Source organism: Wyeomyia smithii, chromosome 3, assembly GCF_029784165.1.
Source record: "Wyeomyia smithii strain HCP4-BCI-WySm-NY-G18 chromosome 3, ASM2978416v1, whole genome shotgun sequence".
Lineage (NCBI taxonomy): Eukaryota > Metazoa > Arthropoda > Insecta > Diptera > Culicidae > Wyeomyia > Wyeomyia smithii.
Window position 1 is genome coordinate 167,021,848 of NC_073696.1, and position 16,002 is coordinate 167,037,849.

Genomic DNA, 16,002 nt, shown 5'->3' on the forward strand with positions numbered 1-16,002 from the left:
TATGTTTCGGGGTATGTTCACACCATTCAGTTGGGGCAAGTATGACAGTTGGTACGCAGCCTCAGATGTACACCGCTACCAATAAATTGGTCTTGGTAGTAGTTCTGTTGCAGTTCGAATCTAACTGTCAGCATGATTTTCGGAGCCGAACGTTGGAGAAAGACTGCCTGTTCTAAGTAAATTTTGACAATATGGTTGCCGAAAATTTTTACTTTCTTTCACAGGACATGTGTCCTTTTTGTGAGAAGAGTCTCCACAAATGAGGCATTTTTGTAGCATTTTTTTTAATAGAGGGGATGTTTTGTGATGAATTAATTATTTACTAATATTTATTCAGAATTTTTATTGTGTGTTCTGCCACAAACGGTGACATATCAACACTATTACATATATTTTCTTGAGACAAAGTCTAGAATTTCTGTTGATAAGAGGATACAAACATTTTATATATATATATATATATATATATATATATATATATATATATATATATATATATATATATATATATATATATATATATATATATATATATATATATATATATATATATATATATATATATATATATATATATATATATATATATATATATATATATATATATATATATTGCACTTTGTTTGGATATTCTCAATGTGCTCCTTGAAGGTAAGATTTTTATTATAAATTAGCCCTAAATATTTAACTTGGTCAAACCAATTTAAGATTGCACCGTTCATCTTAACAACATGATTATTGGTGGGTTTGAGAAACGAAACTCTTGGTTTATGGGGAAAAATAATTAATTGTGTTTTTGATGCATTAGGAGAAATCTTCCATTTCTGTAAATATGAAGAGAATATATCGAGACTTTTTTGCAGCCTACTGCATATGACACGAAGGCTTTTTCCTTTTACGGAAATGCTTGTATCGTCACAAAACAGAGATTTCTCACATCCTGGTGGTAAATCAGGAAGATCAGAAGTAAAAATATTATATAAGACTGGGCCCAAGATACTTCCTTGAGGTACACCAGCTCTAACAGGCAATCTATCAGATTTACTATTCAAATAGTTACCCTGAAGAGTGCGGTCAGTCAAGTAACTTTGTATCATTTTTGTGATGTAAAGAGGAAAGCGGAAATTGGACATTTTAGCTATCAAACCTTTATGCCAAACACTGTCGAATGCTTTTTCTACGTCTAGAAAGAGCAGCTCCAGTGGAATAATCTTCAGATTTATTAGTACGAATCATATTAGTTACTTTAAGTAACTGATGAGTAGTCGAATGCCCATGCCGAAATCAAAACTGCTCATTTGCAAAAATTGAATTTTCATTGATGTGTGTCATCATTCTTTCAAAAAGTTTGCTTATAGAAGAGAGTAAACTAATTGGACGATAACTTGATGCTTCAGCTAGATTTTTTTCAGGTTTTAAAATTGGAGTGACTTTGGCATTTTTCCATTTTGAGGGAAAATATTCTAATTCAAAGCATCTGTTAAAAATTCTCACTATGAAATTTTAAGAGCTTTCGGGAAGTCTTTGGAGGAGGATATAGAAAATCCCATCATCTCCTGGTGCTTTCATGTATTCAAAGTTCTTGATAATAGTTCGTATTTCATTCAAGTTTGTTTCTAGTACCTCTTCAGGAAGAAATTCTTGAGTGATGATCTGGTCATACTTTTGTGATACTTCATTTTCAATAGGTTTTTGAGCTTTTTGTTCATTCGTAAGAAATATGTGGTCACCATCTTTGAGGACTGGAATGGGCTTTCAAGGTTTCTTAAGAACCTTCGAAAGCTTCCAGAAAGGTTTGGAATATGGTTTTAGTTGTTCAACTTCTCTCATGAAATTTTTATTTCGCAAGAAAGTGAATCTATGTTTGATTTTCGTTTGTTAATCTTTAAAAATAACTTTCAAAGCAGGATCACGAGTTCTTTGATATTGACGTCTCCGTATGTTCTTCAAACGTATAAGAAGTTGAAGCTCATTGTCAATGATTGGTGTATTAAATCTCACTCTAGCCTTAGGAACTGATAAGTTTCGGGCATTGAGTATTAAACTGCACAAATCATCCAACGCTCCGTCAATGTCAGCACTGTTTTGTAAAACAGTATCACATTTCAAGCTTTCTTCGATCGTGGTACGATATCGATCCCAATTGGCCTTGTGATAATTAAACACAGTGGAATTTAAAATAGATCACGGGATATGGAAAAAGTTATAGGAAGATGATCAGAATCAAAATCAGCATGAGTTAACAAATCACTGCATGAATGACTTTGATTTGTTAATACCAAATCAATTGTGGAAGGATTCATAACAGAAGAATAACATTCAGGAGCATTTGGAAATAAAACTGAATAAAATCCAGCCGAGCAATCGTTAAACAATATTTTACCATTGGAATTACTTTGTGCATTATTCCACGATCGATGTTTTGTATTAAAATCACCGATGAAAAAAAAACTTAGATTTATTCCTTGTGAGTTTTTGTAAATCTCCCTTGAAAGGATTTTTCTGCTCACCTATAAATAAATATAAATAAAATACCAATATCTATTTCGATTTCAATTCCTAAACTTTCAATAACCTTCGTTTCAAGATAGGGCATAACACGATGTTTTATTCGACGGTGGATAACTCCGGCAACATCAATTCTATCGAACCTGTGAACTATATAGTTGGGATTTCTTTTTAGTTTAATGTTAGGTTTTAAAAGCGTTTCAGTCACAACTGTAATATGCACACCATGGATTGTTAAAAAATTAAAAACTTCATCTTCTTTCGCTTTTTCAGCACCAAACACGAAAGGCTTGTTGCTGTTTGAATTCGAAATTGTACCTGGTGGCCTGGTGGTGCCTGAACAGGATTATTTGTTTTCAACAAATTCAATATTTTGCGATTCAACAGATACTCTTTAAAAAAGATTACTTGCTGAAAGCGGAAAATTTCCAATATCTCTCGGTAGTCTAAAATAACCCTCGAGCTGTTGGTAAAATGCGACCGTTCTGCAAGGCAGTTCAAGTCGTATTGATTTGTTCCATGTTACAGAATTTTGAACCATGGCCATAACATTGGCAAATACGGCATTGGATGATATGCTTTTCAACTCCGCCAAACTTTCGTTATAATTCCCATTTCACTCGCACATTATAAATAGCATGTGCTTTGTCAAAAAATTTAAATTGTTAACCTCAGTGCGGTTAAAATGAATTAAATAATTAACAAGGGAAATTCCAGTTGTCTGACTGTTTTCGCCTCGTGATTTTTGTTTCATTAGAATTACTTGGGTAGGGGCTATGTCGAGTAATTCTGTTAAAGCAAGTTTGATCTCATCAATTGTTTGATCGTTGGTGAGACCTTTCAATACGACCTTGAACGGCTTGGCGCCTCTAGTGTCATATGTAAAAAATTTATACATCTTTTCAGTTAAATATTGAATAAGACGATTCCAATCTTTCAATGTTTGGGCCAGTAAGCGGCATTCGCCTCTTCGGCCAATTTGATAAGTAACTTTGACGTCGGAGAGAAACGTTGAAAGTTTTTATTTAAAATGTTAAATTCAGAAGCAATAGTTACAACGATAGGTGGAACTTTCTCCTTTTTTTAAAAAAAAAATCACTTTGAATAGTTTTACTTTCGAACATTTCAATTTCGCCGGCTTCTAGCTCAGGCAGAATATAAAATAAATTTTCACTGCATAAGCTAGTGTCAGAAAGAGATGCCTCTCTTTTCTCCCTGTAGCTATGCGTGGTTTTTTTTCGTCCTGCCATTGCAAGTGTTGAAAAATAATATCAAATTATAAAGAGGTAGCCTTGAGAGAGACTGATGTAAGTTAACTTTCAGGTAATCTTTAAAAGACGCACTGGCAAAACACAAGCTTTGAAGCTATACCCGATCAGTCAAAAATATCGGGATTATAACAAATCTTGATATTTTGTTACGAATTTTTTGTATCAACTTGTGTTCCAAATTTGGCCTCGTTAATAGTTAAAATACTCTCCCAGCTGGTCTCGAGGTACGATGCTGGTCTAACAAGCCAGTCGTCGTAAGTTCAAGTCTCGGCTCGGGATAGACTGTTACTGTCAGTAGGATCGTAGCGCTAGCCCCTGTCCTGTACACCTAACGGTTGGCTGCGAAGTCTGTGTGTAGGTCGAGTTCCGATACGAAATGTAGCACCAAGGCTTTGCTAATAGTTAAAATATCCAAATTCCTTTCATTGGTCGTAGAGGCGAATGCCTCTCATTAGCCGACTCTATAAAGGGTCGTAATCGTCTAATTCAGTATTTAACTTTACATATGATACGAAGAGCGCCAAGCCGTTCAAGGTCGTATTAAAAGGTCTCACCAACGATCAAACCGTTGATGAGATCAAACTTACTTTAACAGAATTACTTGGCATAGCCCCTACCCAAGTAATTCTAATAAAACAAAAATCACGAGGCGAAAACAGTCAACGCACTGGAATTTCCCTTGTTAATTATTTAATTCATTTTAACCGCAGTGAGGTTAATAACTTAAATTTTTTTCAAAAAGCACATGCTTTATATAACGTGCGTGTAAAGTGGTAAGTATATAGGAAGTTTGGCGGAGGTGAAAAGCATATCACCCAATGCCGTATTTGCCAACGTTATGGCCATGGTTCAAAGTTCTGTAACATGGACCAAAAATGCCTCATTTGTGGAGACTCTTCTCACAAAAAGGACACATGTCCTGTGAAAGAGAGTAAAAATTTTCGCTGTGCGAATTGTAACGGCAACCATATGTCAAATTTTTACCAATGCCCAGTCCGTTTAGCAATTGTTAAGGCAAGGCAAGGTAAACAAATATCAATTTCCCAATCTAAACAAACTTCAAAACAAAATTCTCCAAGCGTACCAATAACGCCCACTTCTTCTACCCCTTTGCATACTCGTTTAACATATGCACAGGTTACAGGTAGTTCGAACATTCTACCGCCTAATGTTGGTGGTTCGAAAATGACCGCTAATATGGGTAAGCAAAACACGCTAGAAAATAATTGTACACCTATTACCCCAGCTGATATTGCCACCGAAAATATTTTTTCTAATGTCAACTGCCTGGGGCCTATTACGGCAGGTAAACTTTCTTTTCTGCAACAAGCAATGTTCGACCTTATGAACGCCATGTTGCAGGCAAAATCAATGTTTGAAGCCATCCAAATAGGTACAAATTTTACAATTAAAATTGTTTCTAATTCAAAATTTAGCAATGATTTTAAATAAATCAATCACAATTTTAAATTGGAATGCTCGCTCATTGAAGGCCAATGAGAATGAGCTTTTTAATTTTTAACAGTAAATAATGTGCATATTGCAATTATCACTGAAACATTTTTGAAACCTAACATAAAATTAAAATATGATCCCAATTACGTCGTTCATAGATATGATAGGATTCAGGGTTCCGGCGGTGGAGTTGCAATTGTTATTCATCGCCGAATCAAACATCGTGCTCTTCCCCATCTTGAGACGAAAGTTATTGAAACTTTGGGAATGGAAGTTCAAACTGAACTTGGGCTTTTATTTATTGCCGCAGCATATTTACCATTTCAATGCACACGCGAGCACAAAAATTATTTTAAAGGTGATTTACAAAAACTCACCAGAAATCGTTCGAATTTTTTTATAATCGGCGATTTTAACGCTAAACATCGTTCATGGAATAATTCTCAAAGTAATTCCAATGGCAAAATTTTATTCAATGATTGTTCTTCAGGATACTATTCTATTTTGTCTCCGAATAGTCCTACATGCTTTCCTTCTGTAAGAAACCCATCAACAATTGATTTGGTGCTAACAGATCAAAGTCATGTATGTAGTGATTTGATCACACATGCTGACTTTGATTCTGACCAAATTCCAATAACTTTTTCTTTATCACATGAATCAGTTTTAAACCCTATGAGCTCTGTTTTTGATTATAAAAAGGCTAATTGGGAAAGATACAAAACTCATATTGAGAGAAATTTCAATAATGAGCTTGATTTGCAAAACGAAGTGAATATTGATTCTGCTTTGGCAGCATTAAAATGTGCAATTGTTGATGACTGGAATTATTCTGTTCCAAAGGCTCAAGTGAAATTTGATTCACCAATAATTGACGAAAATCTTCAACTTTTAATTTGTTTGAAAAATGTCCGCAGACGTCAATATCAACGTTCTCGTGACCCTGTTTTTAAAACTAATTATAAAGAAAGAGATTAAACATAGATTTACTCTTCTGAGAAATCAAAATTTTGAGACTAATGTTGAAAATTGAAACCATATTCAAAACCTTTTTGGAAGCTGTCGAAGATTCTTAAGAAACTTTCAAAGCCTATTCCAGTTTTAAAAGAAGGTGAACGTTTTCTTGTATCCAATAAACAAAAAACTCAAAGACTTGCTCAGCAGTTTGAGAGTGTTCATAACTCAAATTTGAATTTTGTAAGTCCAATTGAAAATGAAGTCACACGTCAATTTGATTTAATTTACCGCGACGACGCGAGACAGGACATAACACTTAATATTCTTACAAAACATAAAAAGGAGTAAATTTACCTTTTTCGTCGACCGGTTTCGGGCTACGATCTTGCCCATCAGCTGGACGATGTCCGACTAGTTACTTGTGGTAGTTTCCGATCCTGATACGCAGAGAGTTGTACTGTATTTACAGCTTCGTTAGATGGAAGAGAGGGGACGATATTGGGGGGTCGTCCTCATTCATTAGTGGGTGGTCAGTGGTAGTGATGTACATGGATTCCCATGCATTTAAGTGTGCGGTTTTTTGTACATTTTTTATCAGTTTAACCTTTTCCCAATCAACACTATGTTTTTGGGATGTAGTGTGTGCTGCCACACTTGAGTCATTGACTCGATCGTTTTCTACTGCAGTTTTATGTTCTCGCAGTCTAGCTTTAAGTTTACGCCGAGTTTGGCCAATGTAAACAGCGGGGCAGTTTTCGCAGGGGATTTTGTATATGCCTGATTTTTCCTCCGGAGGCACTTTGTCTTTAAGATTAACCAGCAGATCTTTTAAATTGTTATTGCTTTTATATGCAGCGTGGAAACCATGTTTTTGAAGTACGGATTGGATAGAATTTGTCAATTTTGGATAAAACGGGATGCTGATCCAACACTTTTCTTCTTTCTCTGGCTGTAGTGTTGTGCAGTTCTGTCTGTGTTTTTTCCTTTCGTGTTTCCGGAGAATTTTGTCAACGAAAGTTTTATCGTATCCATTCAGTTCGGCAGCTTCATGTATTCTATTTCTTTCGGTTACAAAGTTTTCGCTCTCCATCGGTATGCTGAAGAGACGGTGTACCATCGAATGGAAGGCTGCTTGTTTTTGAGCACCGTGATGGTTGGAATCTGAGGTAATGTATCTGTCTGTGGATGTCGGTTTTCTATATATTTCGTACTTTAGTGTATGATACGCCAGCTAAAGGCCCCGTACTTTAGTGTATGATACGCCAGCTAAAGGCCCGTGATGTGGTGTATTCTCGTGCGGACAAAGGAAATGCAGTAGTGATCATGGATAAACAAGATTACGATGCTCGAGTCTTTGATATGATCAACACTGGCCCGTACGAGGAACACAAATTTAAAAATGGCAAACCCAGAGACCCGCTCAATGCAATGACGGAAGAAGCGAGTGCCGTTCGGCAGAAAGTTGCGCACCTGTTGGGAGAGGATAAACTGGAACGTAAGTTTCACGTTCCCAATCCAAAAGTTGCAGCGCTGTACTGCCTCCCGAAAATACACAAAGTCCCATTAGCTATGCGTCCTATTTCGTCAAATATCGGTACACCGATGGAAAAGATGGCTGCCTGGGTGGTGGAAGAGATGAAAAAATACCCCATAACCCATGGCATGAATGTGAAAAATTCTGCAGAGTTAGTGGATAGACTGCGAGATATAGAGCCGAAAAGGGGAGAAATCTTGGTGTCATTTGATGTAACTGCTCTATTCCCCAGCGTACCAGTGAATAATGCATTGGATAGTCTGCGCAGACATCTAGAACAGAAACGTGTACCCCCCAATCACATCGAAGCATATCTCTTGATAACGAAAACCTGTTTGAACCAGAGCTATTTTTCATTTAGGGGTAGGTTCTTCAGACAGACATTTGGGCTCAGCATGGGCAATAAATTGTCACCACTTTTGGCAGAAGCTTTTATGAGCGACTTTGAAATGGGATTGCTCAAAGAAAAATATTTCCCGCGAGTTTGGAGGCGCTATGTCGACGACATCTTTTCAGTGGTGAAAGAACGATATCTTTCACAAACGCTACATTGGCCAAACTCGGCGTAAAATTATTAAACTCCCGCCATAGTACCATTAAATTTACGGTAGAAAAAGAATCCGACGGGAAATACATGAAGCTGCCGAACTGAATGGATACGATAAAACTTTCGTTGACAAAATTCTCCGGAAACACGAAAGGAAAAAACACAGACAGAACTGCACAACACTACAGCCAGAGAAAGAAGAAAAGCGTTGGATCAGCCTCCCGTTTTATCCAAAATTGACAAATTCTATCCAATCCGTACTTCAAAAACATGGTTTCCACGCTGCATATAAAAGCAATAACAATTTAAAAGATCTGCTGGTTAATCTTAAAGACAAAGTGCCTCCGAAGGAAAAATCAGGCATATACAAAATCCCCTGCGAAAACTGCCCCGCTGTTTACATTGGCCAAACTCGGCGTAAACTTAAAGCTAGACTGCGAGAACATAAAACTGCAGTAGAAAACGATCGAGTCAATGACTCAAGTGTGGCAGCACACACTACATCCCAAAAACATAGTGTTGATTGGGAAAAGGTTAAACTGATAAAAAATGTACAAAAAACCGCACACTTAAATGCATGGGAATCCATGTACATCACTACCACTGACCACCCACTAATGAATGAGGACGACCCCCCAATATCGTCCCCTCTCTTCCATCTAACGAAGCTGTAAATACAGTACAACTCTCTGCGTATCAGGATCGGAAACTACCACAAGTAACTAGTCGGACATCGTCCAGCTGATGGGCAAGATCGTAGCCCGAAACCGGTCGACGAAAAAGGTTAATTTACTCCTTTTTATGTTTTGTAAGAATAATAAGTGTTATGTCCTGTCTCGCGTCGTCGCGGTATGTGATTGTTCTTACGTTGGCACAAGAAAATTAATAGGTTGATTAAATTTCTTCCCAGAATTTTTTACCTGCAGAAATAATTGAAACTAACTTGAATGAGATTAAATCAATTATTAAAAATTTCAAAAATATGAAAGCACCTGGTGACGATGGAATCTTTAATATATTAATCAAACATCTCCCTGAGAGCACAATGGAATTTTTAGTGAAAATTTTCAATTGCTGCTTCAAAATTGCATATTTTCCCAAATTATGGAAAAATGCAAAAATTACTCCAATTTTAAAACCGGATAAGAACCCAGCTGAAGTTTCAAGTTATCGACTAATCAGTTTGCTTTCTTCAATAAGTAAACTGTTTGAGAGAATTAATCTCAACGGAATGATGTCACACATTAACGAAAATTCAATTTTTGCAGATGAACAGTTTGGATTTCGCCATGGGCATTCCACTACTCATCAATTGCTCAGAGTTACTAATATGATACGAGCTAACAAATCTGAAGGTTATTTCACTGGAGCTGCTCTTTTAGACATAGAAAAAGCATTCGACAGTGTTTGGCATAAAGGTTTGATTACGAAATTGCAAACTTTTAATTTTCCAATTTTCCTAATCAAAATTTTAAAAAATTATCTTACTGATCGAACTCTGCAGGTTGTCTATCAGAACTCAAAATCTGTAAGATTTCCTGTCAGAGCAGGTGTACCTCAAGGTTCAGTCTTGGGTCCAGTCCTGTACAACATATTCACTTCAGATCTTCCTGATTTGCCTCCAGGATGCACAAAGTTATTGTTCTGCGATGACACAAGCATTTCCGTAAAAGGAAAAAGTCTTCGTGTCATATGCAGACGATTGCAGAAAAGTTTAGATATTTTTTCTTCCTACTTGCAAAAGTGGAAAATCTCTCCCAATGCTTCTAAAACTCAAATGATAATTTTTCCGCATAAGCCTAGGGCTTCTTTCCTCAAGCCAAAGAATAATCACGTTGTCAAGATGAATGGGGTTATTTTACGTTGGTCTGACAAGGTTAAGTACTTGGGACTAATTTATGATAGAAAACTTATTTTCAAAGAGCACATTGAGAGTATACAAGCCAAGTGCATCAAATATACGAGATGTTTATATCCTCTCATTAACAGGAATTCTAAACTTTGTTCAAAGAACAAACTTTTGATTTACAAACAAATTTTTAGACCAGCAATGCTTTATGCTGTACCGATCTGGTCAAGTTGCTGTTCAACAAGGAAGAAAACGCTCCAAAGGATTCAGAATAAAATTCTGAAAATGATTTTGAAGCGTCCTCCTTGGTTTGGTACACTCGAATTACATAGACTTACTGGTGTTGAACCATTAGAAGCTATGTCAAATAAAATTATTAACAATTTTCGACAAAAATCGTTGCAATCCTCAATTGCTACGATAAGCTCTCTTTATAGTCAATAAGTTAGCAATTAAGTTAGTTGTAAGTTTACTTCCCCTTTTCTGACAAGTTGGTTTAAATCCCTATGAATGTTAAGTCCTAATTGCGAAAGCAAACAAATCCTAACAATTAAAATTACAAATTTCTAACAGTGTTGAGAAGTCACCATTTGTGAATGAACACACATACTCATGATTTACTAATATTTATCATAAATACTTAAGCTACTAACAAATCCCCCCTTAAAAAAAAAAATCAAAATGCCTTTCAAAATTACTTACTGATTATTACAAATTATAGCAAGTTCTGTATGGTTTTTGGCAGAAAAAGATCAGTATGCTTAAAAACACACTTTTGAATATTTAAAGTGTATGATAACAGAATGTGATATAATTCTGTATTTTTTATTATTCTGGCATATCAAGAATATTACAGACTTCGTGATTTTTATTAAGTTCAGATATATTTGTGCTACCCGTTTGTTATAATCGTTTGTCCGGGTAAGCAGTCAAAGACCAGTTCACAAGCAACTGAAAACACGTCTGACCTGTCGGGCAGCTCAAGACGCACTGGCCTAATTACTGATAAATAGACAAAAAAACAGGTCGTAACAGCAACGCGTGCGAACCAGTCGATTGTTTAGCTATATTAGTTTTTATGAATAATCTGAAAAAATCTGCGTTTTCTGAGCAAATCATATTTTCCTATGAAAATGATACTCGTTCAGCTAATATATATAAATCAATAAACAAGACATTTGAAGTTGTTTTTCCTTAATAGGTAAATCTTGCTTTTTTTTCTCTAAGCTTTTCTGTGTTTCACAATTCCCGTATTTCAATTCACTTATTACAGCCGGAACAACTGCCACCTAATTAGCGAATCATGTTCGTTAGTTGGGTGAACTAACAGCTGGGCAATTTTTTTATATGGAAGCACCGATTGTTTTGTGACCTTCAAACTTTGAAGAGACTTCCTAATTTAATAGCGGTAAAACTGTGTGTTATATTAACGATATGATCCTTGTTCTACCGTCTTGTTGCCGTGGTGAATAATTAACGCGTTTGGTCAATATTTTTCGTTACAGTTTTTTTTTTTTTACAATAAATGGATCTTCGTGTGGTGACCGGCGACGGACACGGTAGCAGTGCCATCTGATACTGCCTCGTCATCGTCCATCACCGCCCGAGCGTGCCGATCGCATTATCATCGGCTCCTCTCCACGGTCACAACCTCCACAAGCGGTCCGCTTGAAGCCGGAGTGGTAAGCCGTCCAGTTTGTAACCGTTGGCTACAATTCTTAGTTTTTTTTGTACATAATTATTTGTTTGCATGTTTCGAGCCTTCACGATTCTCTCCAATACAGAACATAAGCACATCAGTCAGGGACGAATGCCACTGCAACAATATAAATCGCTGTTTCGTCGATGAGGCGGGACTCAGCATGGCGCAAACTGCTTCGAAAATAAAGATTAAAATTAAGCGCAAAACTATAGGAGGGAACTGGCGGACTTTCTGAGACTATAAAAGGAAGTGGACTTGCAGACTCGGGAGCTTTTTTTATACACCAGGCGTCCGTGTGCTGTTCAGTAGTGAGTTAGACCAACGATTGGACCCCCCCCCATTGGGGCTATCGGTAGTGCGTTTGCAGATTGGTCCGCAGCTACAGGAGAACTGCGCAGCACACGGTTCGGCCCGCGAACTTGGAAAGGTTCCGCGCCTAACCCGTAAAGAAGCATCGACACCCTCGGACAATATGTCCTAATCGTTAAGGAGGGTCCCCTCTCGGTGCTGGCCATTGCGGTCAGCCGCGGTCAGGCCGATTGTGTCAAAGAGGGAAGACGCCTGCAACATTGGAGTTCAACGTTCGAGATCATTGGGTTCCGGCTATCCGCCATCCGCTTGCCGCCTCGTACCGGTTCGGAAGCGGGTTGCGCAGTCGAGAGGACTCCTGCGCAGCCTAAGCAGCGAAAACTAGTGAGTAGACCTTACACGCCACACCATCATTTGTGATTACACACCCACACGCCACAATTACACGAAATAAAATAAGTAAAGTCAAGGTTCTTGATTTTTGTACTTTATCCGCGTAATCCTTGGTTACCCGGTAGCTAGCCGACCCTGCTATACCAGCAATAGGGCCTGCTCTGCCGCAACCTTTGCCAGCCGACTTCCCCTGAAGATGGTCCTCCAGAACTAGCCGACTCGCCTTTGACGGTCTTCCTGCTGCCTTTCTGGTAGTCCACCCCGTGTTGGTAGTCCGCTCCTTGTTGATAATCCACTCCTTGTGCTTTAATAACAATTTTTTTTTGTTTTTGGACCCCATAAATGCATTTGAATGATGCTGAATTTTGCTATTAGAGTGCTTTTTAATTGGGTGACGCTCTAACTAGCGAACACCCAACCGCAGACAGACATCCAAGCTGAGTTCCAAACTTGTGTAAAGATTTTTGTAGTAGCAATTCGTAACCAGATAGCGCTACTAGTGACGCCAGCCTCATACACCAGCGAAAAAAAAATGTATTGTGGCGATAAGGTCACCAGGCGGCGCTAGTATACAAGAATTTTCGATCAATTTCGTTCTTGCTTGGACGTCTGTCTGTGACCCAATTTACGAATTTCTAACCAACGAGCAGACATGGGTGAAAATTTACCCATTGATGGGTTTTCGACCTTTACTGTGTATGCTGTGTATGTTAAATCTTCAGAATACACGCTCGTCAATAATAACTCTAAAATAAGTAACATTTGACGCATTTTTGTAAAAAGTGGAACAACTCTGAAACTGAGTAACTCCACAAATACCCACACCCACCCCTTTGGCATCGCGCCATGTTTCAAGGGCTAACATCTCAACATATGTGTAAACGAGATAGCATATCACCGCCTCTTTTCGTACATCTTTATCTTACTGCTTACAGCGGGCACAAATTAATTTGAGCCCAGGACATGCGTTCATTGTCATTCACTGTTACTCGGTATAGGAATGCCAATGGCTCGCTCACATCTGAGCAACACTAGGCGTATTTGAAAATGAGTCATTATTACTTAAAATTTGTGTACGATATTAATTATTTTTTGAGTACAGCTCAATCACATACATAAGACATACGTAACACTGGCGTTTTTTTGGTACACGTTGCCCCATAGTACTCCGTACCTCGTCCTGTCCAACTGCTCGACAAATAATGAACAAAATGAGTTTTCTCTTTCTCAGCTTTATCGAGCCCCAAAGAAAGTCCCATAAGAATCTTTTGAAAAGTTATTTACAAAATCAATGCAGCATTTTTCGAGTAGGAACGAGACAAATGCAGAGCTGCGCAGGTAAACTGCTATAAAAAACAACTCAAACAGTGATTTTATCCAGAACGTGGTACCATTCGAGTAGTTCATTTTGTACCAACTTTTTTGGAAGATTTCTTCCTGAGTGTTACTGTTATTTAATCATATTCATGTTAAATTATTTAGTTTCGTTATTTAGAGGTTTGGTTTTTAGGTTAAACTTAGAAATAGGAATCTGGCAATTATTTGTTCCACCGGACATTGTTGATGTCGAAGTAAAATTTGTGTCCTTGGGTTCAGCCGATTGTTCCTGGAAGTAAATTGAAAAAAATAACACTAAATTAGAAATTGTTCACACCAACCTGTTTGACCAGAAGTCAACTTTTCTTCTCAATTTAAGGGACATTTGGCAGGTCCATCCATTAGCCGTGAGATAGTACAGCCAACTTTCATCCAGTTTACCCATCCGGTCGTATCAGCAACGTAAACATTGTTTACGTTTTGCAGTCGACATAAATTTAGTCTGAAAATAGAAAATAATAATCAGAATATATTCTGTGACTTACCTGGTATATCGTGGCCAGTGATTTCAAGTAATTTTGCGAAATGTAGAGCCATTTTAATGTATATTTACCTGATAAAATTCCGATCCGGTGCAGTGCATGTTAGCACACCACACATCGCAGCATTCAATCTAATTTTATTTTGACGTTTCTCTTGTTTCGTGTTGGTAGTTAGTTGTATGCGTGAGACGAGTGGAGCTTTAATAGGGGTTTTCACTTTTTTGTTTTTAATTGTAATTTATATTGCCGATGTGATTCGGCGTGGAAATATAAGTAATAATTGCGTCGAAGGATTCGGAGATATATTCGTTGATCAAATATTATTTGATGTCAATTTATACCAGATCAACTCGATGCAGGGTTTGAGAAAAAGTTATGCAGGATTCGTCTTAGCCGAAATATCGGCGTTAGAATCGCTGTAGTTTCATGATGTATGTACGGGTTGTCAGAAAGAGAATTTTTCAGGGAGAAGCCTTGGAGTCTCATGATAGACAAACCAGTTGACAAATTCGGAAGTAGGGATACTTTTCCAACGTTAGGGCATCTTCAGCGGTGGTCTATTTTTGAAACAACAATATACTAGATTTACACCAGCGAAACCTGAATAGAACCAGCTAATATAAACCAACTTTTCGTTCTCCGCATCGGTGTTGTATATCTGTTGTTTTAAACTGCTGACATCTGTCACACTGTCAACAATTCAATACCCCATGCTATCAGTTAATGACACTCAATATTTAATAAACGGAAATTCGATAATTTTTACGCACATTAAACGATTACTTTGGCAAGACACTTTATATCCATAAGATTTTATGGATTTGACGGTTTGACCCGAGCGTCAGTGACATTTCTCAGCATGGATTGGTATGATCGAAAATTCCTGCTACAAGTAGGATTACGGAGGATAGCGAAAAATATTTGATCGCGTAGGTGTTCATCTTCCCTTTTGGTCTCATCAATCTTTCAAAATCTTGCAGTTCCTAAAACTTGGTTTTGGTTTTGAGGATATTGGGTGGCATTGCGCAGCTTGATTCGAACAATTTTCGAGTAGGTCACATACTGCCAGTTATGCTTCAAGCTTAAAAGGAGCAGTCATTGTCATTTGTCCTGCGGCTCATCTAATTCGCAAAGTCAAAAAATACGAAAAACGAAACATAACGCCCCCCAACGATCATTTAGTTTTGTTCGAGTTGCTCGAAACAAAATGCTCAATGTCACCCCAGCATTTTGAACGTTTTCAGTTCTGTCTTCGAGGAACATTTTTCTGGCCTCTCAAGTTCTCCTCTAGTCCCAATACAATTAAGGCGAATAGCCAACATATTTGTCATCCTGGTGATTGCAAACCAAGTAGCTGAGCCTACGGTTATGGCCTTCCAGAACTCCCCCTTTTGCTGGTCGGTTTCCTTGAAGCCAAAAACGACAAACCTGTTCATTTTCTTCTTCAGAAAAGCCACAAAAATGAATTTTGAATTGTCATAAAAAATCTTTGTTTTGTTTAATCCCCAACACTCGCAAAACGCTTATATGAAAATAGCTAGAAATGAGGTATTCAATTAAAATATGACATTTTACCCACCTATTGGTAGCGTACAAAGGGTTTTAGAACGATCTATTT